The 27,342-nt window shown below is 46.5% G+C and overlaps 1 long non-coding RNA gene across 1 annotated transcript in view; it reads right to left on the bottom strand.

The window, feature by feature from the left end:
* Positions 1–16,251: 16,251 nt before the first annotated feature.
* The window catches only part of LOC148142264 (uncharacterized), a 64,812-nt gene continuing 53,721 nt past the window's right edge, over positions 16,252–27,342 (bottom strand). Inside the window, exon 5 of the long non-coding RNA XR_015752051.1 lies at positions 16,252–17,677. This is a non-coding gene — a long non-coding RNA (uncharacterized LOC148142264). The remainder of the gene's footprint in view (positions 17,678–27,342) is intronic.

The following is a 27,342-nucleotide window of genomic DNA, read 5'->3' on the forward strand; positions in this document are numbered from 1 at the left end:
ATATATATAAAGCTTTATCATTGTGGGGTAATGCTTGTGTTGGTGATATTTTACAGAAAAGTCAGGAAGTCTAAATTGCTGTGATACAGAGACTGGTATCCCTTCACCAAGTTACTCTTTATCTACGTGTGCACTATACATGGGCTCTGACCAGCCAGCTCAAAGCCAGTGTCTAGAATGAAGAGACAGTCTGAATCTTCTGTTAATTTTTTTTTGTGTGGGACACAGTGAAAGACACTAAATGCACAAATCTTTACTTGGTTTCCACCACCAGGAAGAAAGGAAACACCCGAGAGGCCAGTGACAAGCAGTGCCCTTCACATCAAAGGGCAATGCTGTGTGATCAAACAGTGAAGGGGAGGGCAGGGACTAAATCAAAATAGAGTCGGAGGGGGAAATAATGCACTCCACTCCCTGCGGTGCCCACCTCTCCCTGAACAACTCCAGGGTGTTGGTGGACACCGTATGCTCCTTCTCCAAGGACACCCGAGCCCTAACGTAACCGTGGAAGAGGGGCAGGCAGTCGGCCCCAACGACCCCCTCCACAGCCCGCTGCCTCCATCTGTTGATGGCCAGTTTGGCCAGGCCCAGGAGCAGACCCACGAGGAGGTCTTCAGACCTGACCTCCCTCCTCCGTACCGGGTGCCCAAAGATCAGGAGTGTGGGACTGAAGTGCAACCAAAAGCAGAGGAGGTTTTTGAGAAAATCAAAAAGGGAGTGCAAACGCCCACACCCAATATAGACGTGGTCCACGGACTCCACAGAACAAGCAGTTGGGCTGGGAGTCCGTGAACCACTGCAATCTGCGGTTGCAGGGGACTGCTGCGTGCAGCACCCTCCACCCCAGATCCCCGAGAGAAAGGGGGAGGACTCCCGCGTAGAGAGCCCTCCACTGGGGATCCCCACCGCCCGGTGGCAAATGGGCACGCCAAGGCGTGTCCAGACGGTGGATAAGGGAGAAGAGGTGGATGGTGTGCAGCAGCAGTCTATATAGGGCCCGCCGTTTTACCCCTGTAAGGGAACAAAATTAAAATTCCGGAGGCGGCTCAGGTTGTGGGGCACAGGCTCCCGCGGGAAGTACGGGACCTTGGGACCCAATGTGAAATTCCGTCCGGGCTGGGGTGAGCGCGGACGGGATCCCACCGCACACCTGAGCGTCCTCCAACTGGTGCACTACGTCGGGTCCGAGCACCGCCGTTTAAGGCGTCAGATGGCGGTGGCCACGTACCGGACGTCTACCGCTGCCCTGCTTGCTATGTCCTGCAGCAGCGTCCAGCCCAGGCCCCCGGCACCCAGCACGTCCCCGACCCTGGTCACCCTTGCCGCCATGGCCCTCCCCTCCAACAGCCACTTGAACCCGCGAGTAAGGAGGTGCAGATTCCTGAGCAACGGCTCCCTGACGACAGCCTCTACTCCAGCCGGACGGTAGGCGCGACGCGATTCGACCATGTTCCAGACAGTGATCAGGTCCTGGTAAAAGACAGGCAGTGTCTTGAGGGCGACCTCCAAACCGTCACAGTCGACGAACAGGAGCTGCGTGTCGTAGTTGAGGTTACGCACCTGGCAGAAAAAATACGTCGCCAGGGCGCACCACCTAGGAGGAGGCTCGACGTAAAGGTATCGCTGCAAGGTCTGAAGGCGGAACGTCGCGACCTGGGTGCGCACGCACACCAGCGACTGACCGCCCTCATCAATAGGGAGATTCAGAACCTGCGCAGCGACCCAGTGCATCTTTTTGTCCCAGAAGAAGTCGACCAACGTTCTCTGGATGTTAGCGACAAAGCCAGGAGGAGGAGGGACCAAAGTGACCAGCCGGTAGCACAGCATGGCGGCCACCAGCTGGTTTATGACCAGCACTCGACTCCTGTAAAATAGCACTCTGAGCAGTCCTGTCCAGCGGCCTAGACGAGCCGAGACTTTGGCCTCCTGCTCCTGCCAGTTGGCCAGCCAGGATTCCTCAGCCGGGAGGAGGTAGACCCCCAGGTAGAGGAGATAGTGGTACTCCAGCTGAACCCCCGTAACTCCTCCGGCAGAGAGTCCACCCGCCACGGGCCGACCAGTAGTCCGGAACATTTGGCCCAGTTGATCCTGGCGGAAGACGCTGCCGAGTACACGGCCTGGCACTCGCGCATCCTCCCCAGGTCAGCCGGATCGGTGAAAGTGAGGAGCATGTCGTCGGCGTAGGCCGAGAGGACCACCGCCGTGCTCGCGCCGCGCAGAACCAGCCCCGACAACCTCCTCCACAAGCGGCGCAGGAAAGGCTCCACGCACAGGGAATACAGATGGCCGGACAGGGGGCAGCCTTGACGTACTCCTCTCCCGAAGCAAAGGGGCGCCGTCAGGGACCCGTTAACTTAACCAGACACTCTGCGGCAGCGTACAAAAGTCAGATCCGGGCGACGAACTGCGTCCCGAACCCGAATGCCCACAGAGTCCCGAGCAGGTACTTGTGATTGACCCTGTCGAACGCCTTCTCCTGGTCGAGAGACAGGAAGGCGCTCGGCAGACCAGCCTGTCGACAGAAATGGATCAGGTCCTAGACCAAGTGACGTTGTCATGTATCCTCCGGCCCGGAACCGTGTAGGACTGGTCCAGGTGAATCACGTAGGCCAGCACGGAAGCCAGGTGAGAAGACAGCATCCTGGTGAAGTCTGTGCTGAGGAGGGAGACCGGACACCAGTTCTTCAAGGAACGAAGGTTCCCCTTCTTTGGCAGCAGGACAATGACCGCCCTGCGCCAAGAAAGGGCAGCTCTCCAGCATTTAGACACTCCCCCAGGCCCTGTGCGTAGTCGCTCCCCAGGACATCCCAGAATGCCCTGAAGAACTCCACAGTCAGCCCGTCCAGCCCCGGGGACTTGCCCCTCGAGAGCCGGTCGAGGGCGCTGGTCAGCTCCTCTAAAGTGATGGGAGCGTCGAGCCTTCCGGCGTCCTCCAGGCTGAGCTGCGGCAGGTCCTCCCACAGAACTCTGCGAGCATCCTCGCTGGATGGATCCGGATAGAACAGAGCCGTGTAATAGTTTCGGATGTGGGCCCTGATGCCCTCTGGATCCGAGAAGAGGGACCCGTCATTGGCCAGCAGCACAAGGAGCTGCTGATGGGTGCCACGCTTTTTTTCCCAAGGCCCCCAGAAAAACAGTCTGGGAGGGAGGAGCGAGGATAAAACCTTCCTCCCCTCCACGGCTCGATGACCCAGCAGAGGGTCCTCCGTCATCGCCAGAACCGTGGCCCGTGTGGTTGTTAAAGTCCTCCCCAGGGGCCAGAGGAGTCGATTCAGCAGGAGGCCCCTTGTGGTTCAGGTAGGTCGGGCCTCGGTGCGGGACAGTCAAGAGGCACTGTTGGCTCATCCCCTGGAGAGGGGCAGCACTGCTGGTGCGCTAGAGTGCCTCTTCCCCAGAGAAGCAGGGGGGAATTGATGGGCCTTCCCCTCCCCGCCCGCCTTGGTGGTCATGGGGCCCGATATCCCGCCCCCAAGCCTTTCCCGGAATACGATTGGCTGGGGGGGGGAAGACAGGTAGCGTGGCCAGGGTGGGGAGGGTCAGCCGTGTCACTTCCTGCCTCGCCCCTGGTTTATCAGGTGACGGCGGGTGGGCAGGGCAGTGCAGGGGCCCAGTGACACGGTCGCTGCAGAAGGTGGGGCAGCGGTGGTTCCCCCAGGTTAGTGCCAGGGTGTGGCTGGGCTCGGGCTCTGGCTCTACAGCACCAGGGGCAGGTGTTGAAGCCTCAGGGGTTTCTCTATCGGGGTGGGGAGTGGATCTGGGGTCAGTGGGACCAGGATCAGGTGGGGGTTTGGGGGTCAGGATTCCCGTGCCGCAGGGGCATTGTTGTGCTGGGGCGGGGCAGGTCGTGGGCTAAATGTCGGGGAAGGGGATAGGGTGGTCTCCCCGTGGGCGGGCCTGACGCGTCGCGTCTTCTTCAGCGCCTTCTGGCCAGCCGGACACTCACCCCCCCTCCCTGCCAGAGGCTGGAGTATTGGAAGCCTTCGGTGCTGGGGCTTGTGGTGTTGACTTTGGGGGAGGGGGAGTGGGTGCGGTGGCACCACCATCAGCTGTTGGCATGGGCTGGCCAGCCTTCTGGGTGGGGCAGTTTTTTCTTATGTGCCCCACCTTGTGGCACAGGTGGCACTGCTGCCATCTGCTGTCCAGAAGGCATGGTAGGCTGTGCCCTCATGGAGGAGTGTGAAAGAGCCCTCGGTGACCTCCTCCCAGGCCAGGCAAATGAACACCTGGCGCCGGAAGGAGTATATGTATCGGAGGGCGGGGTCCTTAACACTGAGCAGGAGCGGTTGGACACCCGACCGGATCTCCCCCCCAAGGTGTTGAGGTGGGGAAGAAGGAGCTCACTGGGAATGAAGGGCGGGACGTTAGAGATCACGACCCTCTGGGCCACAACCTCCAGAGGGTCGATGGGAAATGTGTCCCGCCCACAGTGAGCCCCCTCTCCACAGCCAGGTGGACCGCCTGCTCGGTCTTAAGAAAAAAGACGGTCTTCCCGTACATCCGGGCCACAGCGACGATGGCCAGTGGGCCGAGCACACTAGCCATGGCCTTGCTGCAGGCCTCCTTGGTCATATTGGGGTGGGGATAGGCCTTTAACCCCAGGCGTTTGGTTAAGTGCCTGAAGGGGGTCGTGGTTGCGGCCGGGGTTGGGACAGCCGAGCCTAAGGCAGCGGCTACCCCGGCATAGGTGCGGCTGGGCCCCACGACCTTCGGGCTCGCCATACTCTACTGCTTACTTTTAGTAGGCCTCAGGCAGCAGCGGTGGAGATGGGCCTCTGGCAGCAGCAGCGGTGGAAGTCCTGGGGATGTGCCCAAGGTGAGTCCCAGGCAGTGACGGTGGAGACCAGCCTCAGGCAACAGCAGCAGTGGAGGCAGACCTCGGGCGAGTCCCAGGTAGGCCCTTGGTCGCAGCGGTGGGGGGCAGACCTGCTAGGGAGGGTCCCCAAGGCAAGTCCCAGGCAGCGGCGGTGGAGGCAGGCCCCAGGCAACAGCAGCGGTGGAGGCAGGCCTCCGGCACGTCCCAGGCAGTTCCTTAGTCGCAGCGGTGGGGGGCAGACCCGACAGTGAGGGTCTCCAATGCAAGTCCCAGGCAACCCCAAAATTGAGTCCCAGGCAGCAGCAGTGGAGGTGGGCCTCTAACAACAGCGGCAGTGGTGGAGGTCCTGGGAGGGGCCACAAGGCAAGTCCCAGGTAGCAGCAGAGAGGCAGGCCCCAAGCAGCAACAGCTGAGGCAGGTCCGGGCAGGGTCCCAGAGACCAGCAGTGGGAGTGCACCCCAGGTCAGCAGCAACACTGCCTTGAGCTGGGTGAGGCCTAGGCTGCAGCTTGAAAAGTAGGCCCTAGACTCAAAAGCTCTCATCTCCTTCTGCTTCTGCCTCCTCCTCTTTTTCTTCTTTCCTTCCTCTCGATGCAGGGCAGCTAGTCCAGGGACAGTCCCCTTCAAGGAGGAGAGTCCTTGCACGTGTGCACATTCACACTGATCCAACTCTCAAGATAGGCAAACACCCAAGTGGCCAGTGACAAGCAGTGCCCTTCACATCGAAGGGCAATGCTGTGTGATCAAAACAGTGAAGGGGAGGGTAGGGACTAAATCAAAATAGAGTTGGAGGGGGAAATACTGCACTGCACTCCACTCCCCACAGCACCCACCTCTCCCTGAGCAACTCCAGGGATCTTCTGTTAATATCTGTCAATCAGGACTCCCTAATTGAGGTTGTTAACCTGGGCCAATCAGGGAGTGCAGTCAATGAGATCCATCTGATCCTTCTCCTAATCACTACAAAAAACATACACTTTCATAGACATGTTGTAGTCTGGAGTTACGGACAATAATTGTAGACAAGAATCATAGAGTCATGGAGATGTACAGCATGGAAATAGACCCTTCAGTCCAACCTGTCCATGCAGATCAGATATCCCAACCCAGTCTCGTCCCACCTTGCAGTACCCAGCCCATATCCCTCCAAACCCTTCCTATTCATATACCCATCCAAATGCCTCTTAAATGTTGCAATTGTACCAGCCTCCACCACATCCTCTGGCTGCTCATTCCATACACATACCACCCTCTGCATGAAAATGTTACCCCTTAGGTCTCTTTTATATCTTTCCCCCCCTCACCCTAATCCTATGCCCCCTAGTTCTGGACTCCCCGACCCATGCCCGTCATAATTTTGTAAACCTCTATAAGGTCACCCCTCAGCCTCTGACACTCCAGGGAAAACAGCCCAGCCTGTTCAGCCTCTCTCTATAGTTCAAATCCTCCAACCCTGGCAACATCCCTGTAAATCTTTTCTGAAACCTTTCAAGTTTCACAACATCTTTCCGATAGGAATGAGACCAGAATTAGACGCAATATTCCAACAGTGGCCTAACCAATATCCTGTACCGCCGCAACATGACCTCCCAACTCCTGTACTCAATACTCTGACCAATAAAGGAAAGCATACCAAACGCCTTCTTCACTATCCTATGAGGAGCTATGAACCTGCACTCCAAGGTCTCTTTGTTCAGCAACACTCCCTAGGACCCTACCATTAAGTGTATAAGTCCTGCTAATATTTGCTTTCCAAAAATGCAGCACCTCGCATTTACCTGAATTAAACTCCATCTGCCACTTCTCAGCCCATTGGCCCATTTGGTCCAGATCCTGTTGTAATCTGAGGTAACCCTCTTCTCTGTCTACTACACCTCCAATTTTGGTGTCATCTGCAAACTTACTAACTGTACCTCTTATGCTCACATCCAAATCATTTATGTAAATGACAAAAAAGTAGAGGACCCAGCACTGATCCTTGTGGCACTCCACTGGTCACAGGCCTCCAGTCTTAAAAACAACCCTCCACCACCTTTGAGCCAGTTGTGTATCCAAATGGCTAGTTCTCTCTGTATCCTGTGAGATCTAACCTTGCTAATCAGTCTCCCATGAGGAACCTTGTCGAATGCCTTACTGAAGTCCATGTAGATCACATCTACTGCTCTGCCCTCCTCAATCTTCTTTGTTACTTCTTCAAAAAACTCAATCAAGTTTGTGAGACATGATTTCCCATGCACAAAGCCATGTTGACTATCCCTAATCAGTCCTTGCCTTTCCAAATACATGTACATCCTGTCCCTCGGGATTCCCTCCAACAACTTGCCCACCACTGAGGTCAGGCTCACTAGTCTATAGTTCCCTGGCTTGTCTTTACTGCCCTTCTTAAACATCTTTCTTTTCATCAAATGGTTGGCCAGTAATTCATTCCATTCTCACCTATCATTGGCATGTTTTGAGAGGATTTTCAAATTGAGCCCAACCTGTCTGGCCACATTATGAAGGCACTTTCCTTGGCCATCAAGTCCTGAGTGAGGCTTACGCCTTCAAGCCACACAGGCTCCAGTAGCAGCACATGTGGTGGACTTATGGTATGTTTTGGTGAAAAATGAATCTCTTTATCATCACAATAACACAACTGCAGTATCATATCAATAAACCTGAGTAAACCTGGTATGCCTGATATGGATATTGCTTGATGATCACATTCATCCAACCCATGCTTGCAAACCTTAGGACGTTACGGTAACCATTAGATATAATTCTGCTGTTGGGACAACATTAAATAAATCTTCCAAAGTGTGCTAAGGATTGCATTGGAAACAAATTTAAGATTAACATTCAGTCTTGTTAGTGTGTTAGAGCAATATATATTAATACACCGGACCCTGTTTTATGTAGACATTCGGAATTTGTGTATATACTGCACTGGTCTGAGAACTAAGATTGAAAGATAACTGTTCCTGCTGCATCTCCATGCTAATGATAGCCCAACCACTCAGCACCCTCTTCTTATACTGGATTAATTGGTGTCCTTTTCTTCAAGTAGGTATCTTTAGTCCTAGTCCTGATGACTGTGAACCAAAATATTGTGACGACTTGTTTCATTGTAGCAACAATATTTCCTAATAAGGTGACAGTATTCAAAGCGTAAGCTTATGTCAATTATATATGGTAACAATTAAAATGTTAAATACTTAATTTGCTTTGTCTGTAATCTGAAAACATGAGGAAATCTTGTGAGAACAATATGCCTATTTAAATTTACTACATTTGCTAATAGACAATAGACAATAGGTGCAGGAGTAGGCCATTCTGCCCTTCAAGCCTGCACCACCATTCAATATGATCATGGCTGATCATCCTTACTCAGTATCCTGTTCCTGCCTTATCTCCATAACCCTTGATTCCACAATCCTTGAGAGCTCTATCCAACTCTTTCTTAAATTAATCCAGATACTCCACCGTTGTGAAGTAGGAGTTCTGAGATACATACTTGACTCTTGATCTAGCTCTGTACAAAAGACTAGTGAGAATGCCAGAGTAATGTAGTGGAGGTGACCAACATTGACACTTTGAAGGAGAAAGAAAGCGAAAGATATGTTGTTGGTTTTAGTGGAAGAGAGTGAGGAGAGACATGTTGGAGCATTAAGGTTCATCTGGACCTATTGGATTAAATTGCTTATTTCTATGACTTAAGTGCTGTCTAATGCTATTGTGATGCTGTGTAAGTAACTATTATGGATTTTCACACATCAGATAATGATTAAACAATCCAGTAACATGAATTTGCATAGAATCTGGCAGCAACACCATGGTCTGACTCAACATGAAAACCCCAACCTAAATTGGTTAGTCATATATTAAGCTAAACTGGAAAAGTTCTTACTTGTGCATTACTTGAACTAATGGAAAGCAACAGAGAGAAAAAAAAATGAACTCTTCAATTCCATCATGACATAGCACAAATTATTTGCTAATCAATCAAGCTAACAAACAGTACTTAAAAGCATTGCAAACACAATGAATCATGCTGATTTCACAGCTGGTGTCAAATGGATGAAGTGGATGGCTTAGTGACTCCCACTAAATATAATAACCTATAACAGTATAAGAACAGTCTTCATTTCAACACACTTCGCAACACCGGAATTATTACAAATGGTTAATGGACAATTATCCTGGAAAGGTTATTCAAATATTAACATGTTCAAAACCCTTCATTGTTTGGCCAGATATAGTCAGAAAGCTCTGTCACACTGAAGAGTGTTCAAGAGAATTAAAAGTAGCATTCTTCAAATAATCAATGTGCAATGTCAGGATTTAGTAGTCCATTCAAGGTTGTAGAAAATTTGGTTTGTACATCCTTTGCCACAGATCAAAAGTAAAAAAAAACTTGTATGTTCAGCCTGTCTTTGCAAACAAAGATCTTAGTGCTTATAGTTGGAATGTCAACCGTATTGACTGACTGATCTGAAAGAAAATGATCAACTCAGAAAAGAAAAACTGTTATTTGATGATTGCAGCATTTTGTTTTGTGCACAGCATGTCAGAAAATCACTTAATATATTTTTGCAACATATTAGGGACTCAGCCTTCACTAAAAAAATTTGAATGGAGAAAAATGTTTTGAGCAAGTGAGATTATTATATTTCCTTACAATTCATGCTGCAGGGAATTTGCATAAACGCTGTTTATCTATATCTAGTGCAAAGACAGAAGCTTGCACTTCTAATGGCTAACAGGATAAGTTGCTCCTGTCTTATCTGTACAATCAGGTTATTTCCGAGGGAAGAATAGAACATTTGGAGAGTCATCTAGATGTGTTTATATATCAGCTGATAGTTAGCTTCAGACAGTATTGGAGCTTTTGCTTATTTATACTATGAACAAGACCAAACAAAACAGTTGAAAGGGAAGCAAAATGTTACAAAAGGGAAAATTAATAATTTCTGTGTTTAGGAAATGAATATATTTAGTCAAAGACTAAATCACATAACTCAATAGTGACAACTTTTCTCATCTGATGAATTCTTCTTTTATTGATAAAACTAGAAGGAAAATGTGATTTGGAAGTATCAATTTTATCAAAACGTTTTGCACATCAAGAACCTAATGGAGTACAATGACTGGAGGCAAACATGGCAGCCATTTTATACAGAGTAGGGTCAAATGGAGAATAATAAGTGGCATTAAACTTTTAAATTTTGTTACTGTGAATGTTAAATAAAAATCTAACGTGCTGAGGAAAATGTAATTTGTAAGTTTGATCATTTGTTAAATTATTTTGCCTAAATTTTGATCTATGCACTTGCAGCCAAAGAATTTTTTTTTGAGATGCATAGATCTCTGGCTATTGTTGCAATCAATGCCCATCCCTAATTTCTATGGAAAAGCTGGTGGTGAACTCTCTTTCTCAACCGTTTTCAATTCCAGGGGTGTAAGGACACCTGCACTGCTGAAATGCAGGATTTTGAAACAGCAACAATGAAGGAAGAGCATATAGTTCCAGGTTTGTAAAGTGCTGTTGGAAGAACTTTGGTATATTACTGCAATATATTTTGCAGATTTTTGAACACATGACAGCTACTGTGCATTGATAATAAAGGGAATGAATATTGAAGATGGTGGTTAGATGCCAGTCAAGTGGACTAGTTTGTCCTGGATGGAGTGAAGCTTCAAGTGTTGCTGAGCTGCACCATCCAGACAGGTGGACAGTGTTCCACCACATTCCTGTGAAGAGACAGGAGGCAAGTTATTCACCTGAGAATTTCTAGCCTCTAATCTGCTGCATTCACAAACTGACAGTTCAGTTTCTGGTCAATGAAGTGAGTGGAAGATTCAATGATGGTAATGCAATTGAACATCAAGGGGTTATGATTAGATTCTTACATGTTAAGGATGGTCATTGCCTGGCACTTGTATGGTGCAAATGTTACTTGTTACTTGTCAGCCTATGCTTGAATGTTGTCCAGGTATCATTGCATTTAGAGTCATGAAGTCATAGAGATGTACAGCACCGAAACAGACCCTTCGGTTTTAGAGCTGCTTTGGTATCTGAGGAGTTGTAAATGGCGCTGAACATTATGTATTCATCAGCAAACATCCCTATCTTTGATCCTATGCTGGAGGTAAGGTCATTGATGAGATAACTGAAGATTCTTTGGCTACCAGGGCAGAACACTACCCTGTTGAACTTATGCAGTTGAGTCCTGGTGCTAAGATGATTGACATCCAACAATAACCATTGTGCTCTGTGTTTAGTATCACTTCAATCGGTGGGTAGATTCCCACACCTTCCACCAACAGATTCCCAGTGACTCTGGTTTTGCTCAGGCTCTTTGATGTTACACTTGGCCAAATGCGACCTTGATGTCAGGGGTAGTTGCTGTCACTTTACCTCTGAAATTCAGCTCTTTTGTCTGAATTTGGGCAAAAGGTTAAATGAGTTCAGGAGCCAAATGGGTCCTGCATTATTGCCAAAATGTTGGCAGAGCCCATAGCCTCACCAGTGTCCAGTACCTCCAACTGTTTCTTGATATTGTGTGGAGTGAATTGATTTGGTTGAAGATTGGCATCTGTGATGCTGTGATTTCAAGATGAGACTGATATGGATAACCACTAGCTGAAGATTATTATAAATAATCTAGTCTTGTATTTTGCATTGATGTGTTGGATTCCTCCATTGTTGAGAATGGGAACATATGTGAGGCCTCTGCCACTTGTTAGTTATTTAATTGCCCATTACTCTCACTGGCAAGACTGCAATCTGATCTGTTAGTTGTGGAATATTAATCCTGTCTATTGTATGCTGATGACACTGCTCAGGTAACTGAACTCCAATGACCACAACTCTCTTCCTTACTGGTAGGTAAGACATTAATCAGCGGAGACCTTCCCCCTGTTTTCCAGGAACGCTTTGTCACACCTGGTTAAATGTGGCCTTCTGCCCAGGGCACTCACTCTCATCTCATCTTTGAAATTCAACTCTATCAGCCATGTCTGGATGAAGGCAGTAATGAGGTCAGGAGTTGAGTGGTGTTGAAGGAATCCAAATTAATGGTCAATAATCAAGTTAATTATTCAGCAACTGCTGTTTGATCTCTTCCACCATTTCACCTTCCACCTAATGATCAAGATGGTGCAGTAATTGGCTGGGATGAATTTGTCTTGCTTTTTCTGTACATGACATATCTTTTTCATATTTCTGATGGTGTTGACTAGATGGTGTTGTACCTGTACTGGATGCAGTGAAATCTGGAGCACAAGTCTTCAGTACTATTGCAGGAATGCTGTCAGGGCCCATAACCTTTGCAGTATTCAGTATCTCCAGGTGTTTCTTGATATCACATGGAGTGAGCCAAATTGGCTGAGGACTGGTATTTGTAATGCTGGGGCCCTGTGAAGGAGGCAAAGATGTATCATCCGGATGACACTTCTGGCTAAACCTTATTGCAAATAAGATGTGTGGAGCTTCACTCTCCAATTAGTTGTTTAATTGATCACCAACACTCAAGGCTAGATGTGGCAGAACTGCAGAGTTTAAATCCAATCTGTTGGTTATGAAATTACTTAGCCCTGTCTATCCTTCACTGCTTGGTATGTAATTTCTCTGGTTTTGTAGGTTCAAAAGGTCAATGCCTCATTTTTAAGTGTAGCTGGTGCTGTTGTTTCCCATTGAACCATCCTTTGGCTTGCTGGTAATGATTGAATAAGGTATTTTCTGGACAATGAGGTTGCGATTATGTTGAAGTATGGTTTTACTGCTATTGATGACTCTCATGGATGCCCAGTCTTGAGCTGCTTAATCTGTTTTAAGTCTATCTAATTTATCACAGTGGTAGTGCCACATAATATGTTCGAAGATATACTCAAAGTATGGGTGACAGATTTTGCCTTCACCAGGACTGTACAATCATCACTCCTACCAATATCAATATGGAGGGCTGCACTTGCAGCAAGCAGACTGGCGAAGAAGAGATCGAGTATGCTTTTTCTTTTGTCTTGTTGCTTCCTTCACTACCAGTTGCACATCTATTCTAACAGCAATGCCTTTTATCAGTTTTCTCAGTAGTAGTTAGGCTGCTGAGCCAACCCTAGTGGTAGACACTGAAGGCCCTAATCTAAGTACATTCTGAACCCTTGCCATTCTCAGTGCTTCCTCCAACTGTTATTCAATCTGGGGAGTACTGATTCATGAGCTGATGGGGGAGTATTAAATAGTAATTGGCAGGAGATTCCCTTGCCCATATATGACCAAATGCCAGAGTTGATGTGGAGGACTCCTACCTGTATATTATTATGTCACCACCTCTACCGAATCTATCCTGCCCACATTATCTGGGTCACTGGCTTACTAATGCAGTGAAATTATCAATAAGCCATTGCCTTCCTCTTTTGAGTTTCGAAGCATGATATACATAAGCTATTTTTGCTTGGTCAGTTAACTTGAACCTTTCTGAAACTAGGATTTTTCAAAAAAAAATTAGAAGATTATAAAGTCTGTATGTGTCAATGACTGTAAATTTTGATAGAACAGCATGTATTATGGTGTCTTATCGAAGGAGTGCCATACTTCATACAGACGGTGATTTTTAAGTCTTGAAAGAGAGTCTGTTATGTGATACATACAATATGTGCTAAACTGAGGGAGCAGTTCAATACTTAATTTATCTTAACGTACTGCTTTAATGAGTGGATGTCTCTGTCTGACTGCAATGCGCAGAGCTCAGAGCAGGCTGAATCAGACAAGAATCAGAGCAAATAGCTCTATTTTCAAATTCTGCAATAGAAGCAGAGATGCCTCAGTCTTGGATTCAAGACATAGTAATCTGCAAATCAACCAGAAGTCATCTAAAATACATACCATACTCCATAAATGAGTGTATAGTTATTAGACAAATGAATCCTTTATGGATATTGTAGCAGCATATTTAACACCAATTTCTATTTTTAGTAAAATAAGCACTATGATAGGAGGGGTAGACAGAGAGAGATCGAGAGAGAGGGAAGTGTCAGAGATGGAGAGAGAAAAACATTGAGAAAGAGAGATCGACAAAAATATAGAGAAATAGATAGTAATGGAGAGAGAGACAGAATATATAGGACTATATCAGGCTCTCAGGATGTGTTAAAGTGGTTTACAATCAACTAATTATTCTTGAACTGCAGATATTTTTGTTATGCAGGAAAATTCAGCATCCTTTTGTATCCAACAAGATGTCACAGTCATCAAATGAATGCTTGATCAGTCAGTGGAGTCTTAGAATATATTTGAGAGAGAAATGATGGCCCCCATTACTTTGCAGATTTTCGTGGAACTTTTTACGTGGAATTTTTTGCATGAGCTGAGCTGGCAGATTGCTCAACATCTTATCTGAATGACAAAGCTGGCAAACAGAAGCGTCTATATGGGTCAGGATGGATTATACACTCTGTGGGTAGATATAAATTATAGAATCTTCTTTCTTATAAGTTTGGAACTGACAGAAGGATCAAAGACAAAAATAAATTTGAACACTTCTTGATTGTCAGATCTTGTGCAATGTGATAATACAATGTGACAGTCCTCTTGAGACAAAAGTAAAAAGGAAGATTGCAACTGTTGGTAGTACATGAAATAAAAATGAACACTCTCTTTTTGGTGTAGATCTTTTATTAAATTGAGAAATTGGAAGATAAATGACCACTTTTGTGGACCTGAACTAAATCTGAAGTGAGGTAAGTAAAATGACAACTGGTAAAAGTTAGGTATTAAATGCTATCTTGTTGACCGGTGGGTACAATAATGTTAGACAGTATTGGGCACAAGCCTTGTATAAACTCAATGGATTGTAATAGTTTAGGATTATAAACACCTTTTGTGTGCTGTTACCTTCTGGAGAAAGTATTGGCCTGATTTTTGTGGTCAGTAATGAAATTACATTGTTTACTAATGATCCCAAAGAAAGCTGCCTATAAAGATCTAACTATCACCATGGCATGGATTTACACTTTCTCAATGTTATTTTCAATTCAATGGGCATTTCCAAGGGAAATATCATCAATTAGAACAAGCCGCCAATCACATTTAGGTATTCTCAAAGTTAACAAAGCAGAATGAGAAATGAAGGGATTTATCATATTTTATAAAATGGGGACAACAAATTATTGGGACATGGTTGATATTAATTAGAAACTAAAACTATTAGTATAGGCAATGATTTTAAATGCTTAGAATTTTAATGAGAATTGGAATGTTTGACATTACAATGTTACATTTATTTTCTAAGGCCTGAGGAGTTCTCCAACAGTTGTTTTAGCTTAGTAGGTCATGATAAACCTAATAACGTTTCAATAATAGGGTGTAATATTTTATGGAGAATGTTAATAACAATGGAATGTCTCATCAAATCAGCCTTTCTCTAATTGATTAGTCTGTGCAGACTGCACATTCTATATAGAGGTGTAGAATCACTGACAGCAACCTCCTGTAGTTCTGCATTTCATTATGTACAAAGTCCAGCAGTTGCCAACATTCTCAGATGAAGTGATGACCATGGCACTGACAATTTGACTATTACAAGCACAAAATCTGGACCAATTGGCATTTATTATCATGTGCCACCAGGCACATTCGAAGCTTCAAACAAAATGAAGCAAATTTGAGTTTGTCTGCAGTAAGTATTTAAAAGAATGATTTAACAGCATGAAGTCAAGCCCATGCTGGATTCACAGCATCACTAACAGTAATGAGGTTTTTTTTTTGAGAAACCACTAATAGATTGAAATCCATGGAAACAGAATTTTTTTTGTAACATTGTGACAAATTCAAAGCAGTCACGTATTTCCACAATTGCCTAACAATCTGTTACTGCAACTAAGTGTGGTTTTGACATGCCTCGAATTTCGGTTATTACTTATCTTTTATTCATCCCTAAAGTCCATAAGCACTTCTGTCACATTTATTGTCTTCCATAAATCAATTAAAGTTCATTACATTATCTCAATCATCCTATTTAGAGGCTGCACTGCATTGACCGGATGCATTTAAGTGTCAGTCATGTATATTGTATGTCAACCAAAGGAATAAAGTGTGCAAAATGCATCACATCATAAATGATGTACACCAGGGTTCAGAACAAGGACAGGCATTTTTTCCATTCTTGCAGAGTCAGCAATAAACAGAATATTAATATAGATAAGCATCAATATAGCTTTCTCGCAGACTGAATAAAAATCATCTAAATTCATTGTGAACTATTGTAGTTGTAAATACTGTCTCACCAGTTGTGAAACTTTAAGTAACTTACTTGCAAAACATCAGCCTACACATCTTTTCACTTCTTTCAATTGGAAAGAACAATCCATGAAAATGTTACAGTAAAGAGAAATTATCTTCGTTTTTTTTTCCCTATGACAGCCGAGTGTGATCATGTTAGGAAACAATATTCTCACCACTGGGGATCACAATTCATAAAATGGTATGTAATCAGAGGCTTTATGACAATCAAAGATACAACCTAATTAAATAAAAGAAAGAGTAAAGATATTGAAAGTTCTATTAACAAAATGGAATTAGTTTATGTCAGTTGGCTGGATTGTTGGTTTACAAAGCAGTGTGATACCAGCAGAGTGAGTTAAATTCCCATCAGCATGTTGAGGTTACCATGAGCGACTCTCCTTCTCAATCTCTTCCCTTGCCTGAGGTCTGGTGGCCCTCAGGTTAAATCACCACCTCTAATGAGAGAACAGCCCTAGGGTCTGGTAATACTATGGTGATGCAATATAATACAATTAATAAAATGTTTCAGAAATGTTGAACATCCTATCTCAGTGTGTAGTTTTTAAAAACTCTACAGGGTATTTAGTATTATAAGAAACTTTATGGTGGTTTGGCATTTGATGTTAAATATTAATAAACAGCTTATTAGATATCCGCTCATCAGCTGCAGCATTTCTGCAATATTTAAAATTTTGAAGCTGACTAATTTTAAGTTTGTCATGAGCGTTTTAGTTAATCTTCCACATTGCCAGGCATTTGTCAGGAGTCGGAGTTTAATGCACAGAACTACATGCCTGTATTTACAGAGACACTGAGTAGGCAGTATAACTCAGCCACCATTACTGCTCCAAAAATAGCAAATCATAAATGAGTTATTTTTATTTCTAGCCTTGCTTTCAACAATTTGATGTGCTCATCATTGTAGGGCATGTAAGGGTTGCCAAAGGAAATGTGTTCGATTTACATTTATGCACTGACAAATCTGCCAAGAACAGCTGGAGCAGATTTGCAATTCAGAGTAAATTTAGTACTCTGGCCCAATAATATACCTTTTGTAGTCACCTTAAAAGAGTTTTTTCCTTTCAGCATCACAATGTGGTATTTAAAGATCTCTCACTGGTCAGCAGTGGAAAACTGAACATCTAGAGTTAATTAGCAATGTACCATGATAGATTTGTGTCACAGGATAAGACCAGAAGCCAGAACGTAGCTAATATCCAGTCCAAACAACCTCCAGTTCATCTGCAACCCTGATCATATTACGATTACTCCTACTGTGCATGTCATTGTGCTGCTCCTACACCCATTCAGAATGGTCTTGCAAGAGGATGGATACTCTTTCTCAGTGGAGAAGTTCATGTGTTCAAATCCTGAAGACATCATCGAGCACATGTACCGCATGGACCCCTCCATTGTCTCTCCATATCTGTGTAATATGTTGAGGAACTCCAGTACCTGAGACTTTACCTGCTTCTGAACTGATTCAAAATGATTTGATCTTTTAAAGCAATTCAGTCATATTTGTTCCATTGGAGTTCATTGTTCTTGATTCATCACATAATCCTTCTTTGCAGGTTTTAAATGTGATCTTCTTTGGATCCATTCCTAAACATATTCAGGGCAGAGAGAGAATGAATAAAAATGTTACAAACACCCAACCCGCAATCAGCTGGAGTTATACAAAATTTCAGCCATTATTCTGTACTGAACAGAGTTTACTTGTGGGTCAGGTCATGTTCTGAACTGCTCCACTTTCTGCTATCTTCTCTGAAAGAACTATTGTCCAAAAGGGAGAGAAGAGATGAGTGAAAGCAAAACAATGAGGCATTGCATGTGATTTAGATCATTATATCACTGACTTGGCTAATAAAGGTAAAGTACTTTTTTTATGAAGTTGAAATTTCTTTAAAAAGTGTTTCAATTAAATCCGACTAACATTTCACAAAAGTCCTCATTGCTATTTTTTTTTAACCAAAAGGATGATTGTGCTTCAGCGGATATTAATTCAAATGAGTTAGTGGGACTGATTTCAATATTACAGGCATTATGACTGAATAATTGAACTCACTGGACTCATGAGTATAAATATTCTCTAATGGTAAGAAGATATGTAGAGTAGATTCATTCTTTGCACTTTAATTAATTGGAATTAAATAATTGCTTTGACTGTGATTTGAACAATCTTTAGAGAGAAGAAGGAAGACCAGCTGAAAAAATATGTCTTTCTGACATTGCCATGAACTGTAGATATGGATCAGAATTTGAGTACTGGATGCTGGCAGGTTAATCAATTCCTATCAATATTATGCTGCATCAGATGGATTGGCCACTTGGTGACAAATGGGTCATTTTCCCTGCACTTAGTGAAATGTTTAGGTATTCTGGTGAGCTGCTGCAGTTCAGTCGTCCGCTCCAGTAGATGACTTGTTTGGAAGCTGACCGCAGAATCGGAATTTGGATCTTGATAATGATGCTGTTAGATACTCTTGTCGTAATGTGTAACTGTTAGCACAGAGTCACAGAATTCTTACACTGCAGAAGGAAGCTATTCTATCCACCGTGCCTGCTCAGGTTTTATATCCCAGTGTGTATTTCCCATCTTTTTACCGCATATCCCTGCACATCACTTCTATCTAAAAAATCATCCAATTCTCTCTTAAATACCTGCTTCCACCACATTTCTAGGCAATGCATTCCAGACCTCCAGTACCTACTCATTTTTTTTCAGACAGCACCCCTATTTCTTTGCACATCACTTTAAATCTATGCCCTCCCATTCTTTTTGTCTTTTACGAATGGTAACACCTTCTCCTCCTTATCTGCTTTGCACAGCTCGCTCATCATTTTGATAACATCTATCAAATGGGCTGTGATTATTTGAAGTGGTTGGGGATTAAGAAAATTTATTTATTCTGTTCCTTAAAGGAACTTATATAGTTTTAGTGTAGGGAGGTTAAAACTTCCTCAAACCAATGCTTGAAGGAAGTTCATGAGATCACAGCAAAATGTTTCCACACTATTATTTCACAGCATAAAGATTGGTCTTAATTTCATGATTAACAACAGCAATATGCAGTTGGAGGCATTGTTAGTAGCATGATGTCCAAGAAATGTAACCTCAGCAGTTCCTGCAAAGACCAGTAAATTGGATGAATTAAAAGTTTTGTTTTTTGATTCTTCACAGGATGTGTGCATCACTGGCTGGCCCATCATTTATTACCCATCCCTAATTGCCATTCAAACAGAGTGGCTTGTTAGAGTTATTTTAGAGGGTGATTAAGGGTCAACCATATTGTTATGGGTCTAGGGTCACAAATAGACCAGACTAGGTAAGGATGAAGATTTGCTTCTCTAAAGGACATTAAGTGAATTAGATGTTGATTGTTTTAAAAACACAATGGCTACATGGTAGATATTAGTCTGGCTTTTTTGTTTAAGTTAAAAATCACGCAACACCAGGTTATAGTCCAATAGGTTTATTTGGAATACTTTCAGAGTGCTGCTTCTTCATCAGTTAACAGATTTCCATCAATTTAAATTTCATAATTTGACATGGTGTGATTTGAACCCATGACCACAAAACATTAACCTGGTTCTCTGCTACATGTATACCAAAGATGTGACAGATTTCCCACAGCATTCTCCAACAGTTTTACGAATGGTTGAGTGCAGAAATATTTTGTGTATTTTAAAAATTATGAAAATAATGATTATCAAGATGTAACACACAACAACAGTTATGGTCATTTACCCAGCAACAAGTCTACACTGCAGGGCAGGAGCTGTGAATCCCTTGGAATAGTGTCCAAGAGTTGAGGAGATCAGGAGTTGGAGTTGCTGAATGTGCGGTATAAGAGAGAGATAGTGAGAGATCACGTGGAATGAGTTAGATTATTGTGGGTGAGGGTGTGCAGCGAAGAATGTAAATTCATGGTAGGTTAGCTTGAGGGGCTTTGGGGTGGTGAGCAGTGAACTCTCTGCTCCTTTTGGTCCACAGCAGTCCTGGAAAAGCACCTTTCTGCTTGATCTGACAGCTCCTACCTCCCTTCAGTCCCTGGCCTTGAGAAATCTGGCCCAATACACTTAGCTTGTAAAGACAACATCTGTTTATTTTGCTTTATATTTGAATTGTGTACCAAAATAAGAAAACAGAATACCCTGTTTTAAACAAAAGAAATTGTGGAAGGAGATGTTACAGTTTTGAAACCAGTTAATAAAACTCTTTGTAAATTATACTTACATTGATGCCATTTCAACTTGGGGAAGAATTTCTGGAGTCATCCACTCACTGCTGAGTCTTTAGGACAGTTTTGCCCAAAGACAAGATGTAGGTATGTTTTTCAATCAAGGCCATGTATGTGGTCATGTAGGAGAAAGTGAGGACTGCAGATGCTGGAGATCAGAGCTGAAAATGTGTTGCTGAAAAAGCGCAGCAGGTCAGGCAGCATCCAAGGAGCAGGAGAATCGACGTTTCGGGCATAAACCCTTCTTCAGGAATGAGGAAGGTGTGCCAAGCAGGCTAAGATAAAAGGTAGGGAGGAGGGACTTGGGGGAGGGGTTTGGGAATGCGATAGGTGGAAGGAGGTTAAGGTGAAGGTGATAGGGTGGAGAGGTCGGGAAGAAGATTGCAGATCAAGAAGGCAGTGCTGAGTCCGATGGTTGGGACTGAGATAAGGTGGGGGTAGGGGAAATGAGGAAACTGGAAAAATCTGCATTCATCCCTTGTGGTTGGAGGGTTCCAAGGCGGAAGATGAGGCGTTCTTTTTCCAGGCGTCGTGTTGCCATGGTCTGGCGATGGAGGAGGCCAAGGACCTGCATGTCCTTGGCGGAGTGGGAGTGGGAGTTGAAGTGTTCAGCCACGGGGAGGTTGGGTTGGTTGGTGCGGGTGTCCCAGAGGTGTTCTCTGAAATGTTCCGCAAGTAGGCAACCTGTCTCCCCAATGTAGAGGAGGCCACATCGAGTGCAGCGGATGCAGTAAATGTGTGTTGAGGTGCAGGTGAATGTGTGATGGATATGGAAGGATCCCTTGTGGCCTTGGAGGAAAGTGAGGGGGGAGGCGTGGGCGCAAGTTTTGCATTTCTTGCGGTTGCAGGGGAAGGTGCTGGGAGTGGAGGTTGGGTTGGTGGGGGGTGTGGACCTGATGAGGGAGTGGTCATCCTGGAATGCTGACAGGGGAGGGGAGGGAAATATATTCTTGGTGGTGGGGTCTGTTTGGAAGTGGCGGAAATGACGAAGGATGATACGATGTATCTGGAGGTTGGTGGGGTGGTAGGTGAGGACCAGTGGGGTTCTTACGTGGTGGCGATTAGAGGGGTAGGGTTCAAGGGCGGAGGAGCGGGAAGTGGAAGAGATGCGGTGGAGAGCATCGTCAATCACGTCTGAAGGGAAATTGCGGTCTTTGAAGAAGGAGGCCATCTGGGTTGTTCAGTATTGGAATTGGTCCTCCTGGGAGCAGATGCGGTGGAGGCGAAGGAATTGGGAATATGCAATGGTGTTTTTACAGGGGGTAGGGTGGGACCAGGTGTAATCTAGGTAGCTCTGGGAGTCGGTCGGTTTATAGTAAATGTCTGTGTTGAGTCGGTTGCCCGAGATAGAAATGGAGAGGTCTAGGAAGGGGAGGGAGGAGTCTGAGATGGTCCAGGTAAATTTGAGGTCGGGGTGGAAGGTGTTAGTAAAGTGGATGAACTGTTCAACTTCCTCATGGGAGCACGTGGTAGTGCCGATACAGTCATCGATGTAGCGGAGGAAAAGGTGGGGGAGGTGCCAGTGTAGCTGCGGAAGATGGATTGTTCCACATATCCGACGAAGAGGCAGGCATAGCTGGGGCCCATGCGCGTGCCCATGGCTACTCCTTTCGTTTGGAGGAAGTGTGAGGATTGGAAAGAGAAGTTGTTCAGAGTGAGGACCAGTTCAGTCAGTCGGAGGAGGGTGTCAGTGGAAGGGTACTGGTTGGGCCGGCGGGAAAGGAAGAAGTGGAGGGCTTTGAGGCCTTCATGATGGGGGATGGAGGTGTACAGGGACTGGGATGTCCATGGTGAAGATAAGGCTTTGGGGGCCGGGGAAGCGAAAATTGTGGGTGGTGTCCCGAACGTAGGTGGGGAGATCTTGGACTAAGGGGGACAGGACAGTGTCGAGGTATGCAGAGATGAGTTCTGTGGGGCAGGAGCAGGCTGAGACAATGGGTCGGCCGGGGCAGTCAGGTTTGTGGATTTTGGGCAGGAGGTAGAAATGGGTCGTGTGGGGTTGTGGGATTATGAGGTTGGAGGCGGTGCAACCTCAAGAAATGCAAAACCTGCGCCCACACCTCCCCCTTCACTTCCCTCCAAGGTCCCAAGGGATCCTTCCATATCTGTCACAAATTCACCTGCACCTCCACACACATCATTTACTGCATCCGCTGCACTCGATGTGGCCTCCTCTACATTGGGGAGACAGGTTGTCTACTTGCGGAACATTTCAGAGAACACCTCTGGGACACCCGCACCAACCAATGCAACCGCCCCATAGCAGAACACTTTAGCTCCCACTCCGCCAAGGACATGTAGGTCCTTGGCCTCCTCCATCGCCAGGCCATAGCAACACGACGCCTGGAGGAAGAGTGCCTCATCTTCCGCCTAGGAACCCTCCAACCACAAGGGATGAATGCAGATTTCTCCAGCTTCCTCATTTCCTCTACCCCCACCTTATCTCGGTCCCAACCCTCGGACTCAGCACCACCTTCTTGACCTGCAATCTTCTTCCTGATATCTCCGCCCCCACCCCCTCTCCGGCTTATCACCCTCACCTTAATCTCCTTCCACCTATCACATTCCCAACCCCCCTCCACCAAGTCCCTCCTCCCTACCTTTTTATCTTAGCTTGCTTGGCATACTTTCCTCATTCCTGAAGAAGGGCTTATGCCCGAAATGTCGATTCTTCTGCTCCTTGGATGCTACCTGACCTGCTGCGCTTTTTCAGCAACACATTTTTCAGCTCTGATCTCCAGCATCTGCAATCCTCACTTTCTCCTAGTTGATTTTAACCTACTGCGAATCCTCTTACAAGGATGCCTTCCTTGAAGAAGCTGTCTTCCTCCGTCTATAAGGATTTCAGTGAGTCCCTCTCTCACTGCACACCCCAGGTCATCTCCTCTGCCCTGAAGCTCTTCAGCTGTGTCCTCAAACAGACGTGTTACCACAGCCACATCTCCTTCTTCAACACCTGTCTATGGAACTGACTGACCCCGCCTGGACTCTGGACTACGTTCAGACCAACAAAATTTGGACCCAAACGGGACAACCAGTACCTACAACAAATTCGAAGCCTCCAGCAACAGACCTCCCTCCGGATCCTCCGCTCCACGCTTGCAGCCGTGCGTCGCTACCTACACTCCCTACAGTCAGCCCTACCCCAGCTCAGGACAACACTCTCACAGACCTGCAAAGGACCTCTACTCTTCATCCTCAGAATAATCCATACACTAAACAAACAGTTCTTCCGAGCCATATTGGAAATTAAAGACAGTATGTACCAAAACCTTTCATTTACTTAACCCCACACTCCGGATTCCTCAACCGTTCCAGTGTCTTCCATTGGCCTCTGGGAAAAATTGCTGGGGCGCCATTACCCATGTGGCCGCTGTAGCAACCGCCGCCACGAACCATGACATCATTTCCATCCCCACCGACCATGCGGCCTCCGCGATTGCCGCCCAGATAACCGCCTCCGCGATCGCCAGAAAAACCATCGCCGACAGATTCGCGGGGTCCACAGCCACTGGGAGCAACACCGTTTCTGCCATTGCCGCAGCCACTTCCGCCCCCAGTGATGTCACTCACCTGCACAACGACCACGCCGCATGCGTATCCGCCCCATGCCGATCTCCGCCCCCATGCCTAACCCCACTCCCACGTCTAACCCCACCCCCACTGCCAGCTCCAACCCCACACCAGGTCCTAGCTCCCAGACCCGCCATATTTTCACCATCCCTCCAGACCTCCTCCTCTCTGAGGATGAAAGATCAGTCCTCAACAGAGGCCTCACCTTCTTCCCCTGCACTCCCGGATTAACAAGTTCAACACGCGGCGAGACATCGAACAATTCTTCCGCCGCCTTCACCTCCATGCCCACTACTTTAACCAAGATTCTTGCCCACCCTCTGACGATCCCTTCTCCCGCATCCAACACAGCCCATCCACCTGGACACCCCGTGCTGGCCTCTTACCCGCCCTCGATCTCTTCATAGCCAACTGCCGCCGCGACATTGTCCACCCCTCTCACCCACTCCAGCCTCTTACCCTCACAACGGGCAGCCCTCCACTCCCTCCGCTCCAACCCCAACCTCACTATCAATCCGGCAGACAAGGGAGGCGCGGTGGTAGTTTTGCGCACCGATCTTTACATTGCTGAGGCTAAACACCAGCTCGCGGACATCTCCTCCTATTGCCCCCTTGACCATGACCCCACCTCCCACCACCAAGCCATCATCTCCCAGACCATCCATAACCTCATCACCTCAGGGGATCTCCCATCCACCACCTCCAACTTCATAGTCCCACATCCCCGCACTGCCCGTTTGTACCCCCTACCCAAAATCCACAAACCTGACTGCCCCAGCCAACCCATTGTCTCCGCCTGCTCCTGCCCCACCGAACTCCTCTCCGCATACCTTGACGCGGTCCTGTCCCCCTTAGTCCAAGAACTCCACACCTACGTTCGGGACACCACTCATGCCCTCCACCTCCTCCATGATTTTCGCTTCCCCGACCCCCAATGCCTTATCTTCACCATGGACACCCAGTCCCTATACACCTCCATCCCCCATCATGAAGGCCTCAAAGCCCTCCGCTTCTTCCTTTCCCACCGACCCAATCAGTACCCTTCCACTGACACCCTCCTTCGACTGACTGAACTGGTCCTCACTCTGAACAACTTCTCTTTCCAATCCTCCCACTTCCTCCAAACGAAAGGTGTAGTCATGGGCACCCGCATGGGCCCCAGCTATGCCTGCCTCTTCGTCAGATATATGGAACAGTCCATCTTCCGCAGCTACACTGGCACCATCCCCCACCTTTTCCTTTGCTACATTGATGACTGTATCGGCGCTACCTTGTGCTCCCATGAGGAGGTTGAACAGTTCATCCACTTTACTAACACCTTCCACCCCGATCTCAAATTTAACTGGACCGTCTCAGACTCCTCCCTCCCCTTCCTAGACCTCTCCATTTCTATCTCGGGCGACCGACTCAACACAGACATTTACTATAAACCGACCGACTCCCAGAGCTACCTAGATTACACCTCCTCCCACCCTGCCCCCTGTAAAAACACCATTGCATATTCCCAATTCCTTCGCCTCCACTGCATCTGCTCCCAGGAGGACCAATTCCAATACTAAACAACCCAGATGGCCTCCTTCTTCAAAGACCGCAATTTCCCCTCAGATTTGGTTGACGATGCTCCCAACCGCATTTCCTCCACTTCCTGCTCCTCCGCCCTTGAACCCCACCCCCCCCCAATTGCCACCAGGACAGAACTCTGCTGGTCCTCACCTACTACCCCACCAACCTCCAGATACATCGTATCATCCTTTGTCATTTCCGCCACCTCCAAACAGACCCCACCACCAAGGATATATTTCCCTCCCCTCCCCTATCAGCATTCCAGAAAGACCACTCTCTCGTCAGGTCCACACACCCCCCACCAACCCAACCTCCACTCCCGGCACCTTCCCCTGCAACTGCAAGAAATGCAAAACTTGTGCCCACGCCTCCCCCCTCACTTCCCTCCAAGGCCCCAAGGGATCCTTCCATATCCATCACAAATTTACCTGCACCTTCACACACATCATTTACTGCATCCGCTGCACCCAATGTGGCCTCCTCTACATTGGGGAGACTGGCCGTCTACTTGCGGAACGTTTCAGAGAACACCTCTGGGACACCCGCACCAACCAACCCAACCGCCCCGTGACTGAACACTTTAACTCCCCCTCCCACTCCGCCAAGGACATGTAGGTCCTTGGCCTCCTCCATCGCCAGACCATGGCAACATGATGCCTGGGGGAAGAGCACTTCATCTTCTGCCTAGGAACCCTCCAACCACAAGGGATGAATGCACATTTCTCCAGCTTCCTCATTTCCCCTACCCACCCCACCCCCGCACTCACCTTACCTCAGTCCCAACTCTTGGACTCAGCACTGCCTTCTTGATCTGTAATCTTCTTCTCGACCTCTCCGGCCTATCACCCTCACCTTAACCTCCTTCCTCCTATCACATTCCCAACCCCCCTCTCCCAAGTCGCTCCTCCCTACCTTTTATCTTAGCCCGCTTGACACACCTTCCTCATTCCTGAAGAAGGGCTTATGCCCGAAATGTCGATTCTCCTGCTCCTTGGATGTTGGCTGACCTGCTGTGCTTTTCCAGCAACACATTTTTCAGCATGTATGTGGTCAGGAGAGCTCAGCCTGACAACCCCTGATTGGCTCCTGGGCAGGTTGACAACCAGGGTGTGAACAATACAGCAGCAAAAAAAACCCTCCAGGCTCCAAAACAAATCCTCTCTTTCCTTGCAGAAAGGTGATACGAATTGGAACATAACCAACTGTTCTCATTTCCCATGTGCCTATAGTCGAGGGTGTGTTGCTGGAAAAGCATGGCAGGTCAGGCAGCATCCAAGGAGCAGGAGAATTGACATTTCGGGCATAAGTCGATTCTCCTGCTCCTTGGATGCTGCCTGACCTGCTGTGCTTTCCCAGCAACACACTCTCGACACTGATGTCCAGCATCTGCAGTGCTCACTTTCTTTTACGTGTGACAAAATAAATTAAATCATAACAGTGCTGGAAAATGGGATTAGAGTGGATGGATGTCTGATGACCGGAGCTGTAAAAACTCTATGACACTTTCCTAAATGGGTCATGATAATTGATAAAACCTGAGACATGGAGCTTCATTTAAATATTATAGCTCGAATTCCACCTTTCAGGCATGGACTGAGTTATCAGATACCAAATTTGCCCTGATTAAACTGAAAAGTGAAAGAATTCTGATAGTGGATTAGGTTTAGATTCCCATTTCCAATAATTTTACTAACTTCCCCTTCAACACGATTAGGAGGTAAGAATTAAATTATTCCTTCGATAACTGGACAATGTGGTGTTTGGATGAAGCACCTTAAGTCTCAATTAAGCTTTCTGTGTATCGGGAGATGACACTTCAAACAAGTAATCAAAGTCCTGGGGGTTGTTTTGATGTTAATAGCTGTAATTTACTCCACCTCCGAGTATAAA

Source organism: Chiloscyllium plagiosum, unplaced genomic scaffold (assembly GCF_037043375.1).
Source record: "Chiloscyllium plagiosum isolate Xiang-an unplaced genomic scaffold, Cpla_swu_hap1 HiC_scaffold_29, whole genome shotgun sequence".
Classification (NCBI taxonomy): Eukaryota; Metazoa; Chordata; class Chondrichthyes; order Orectolobiformes; family Hemiscylliidae; genus Chiloscyllium; species Chiloscyllium plagiosum.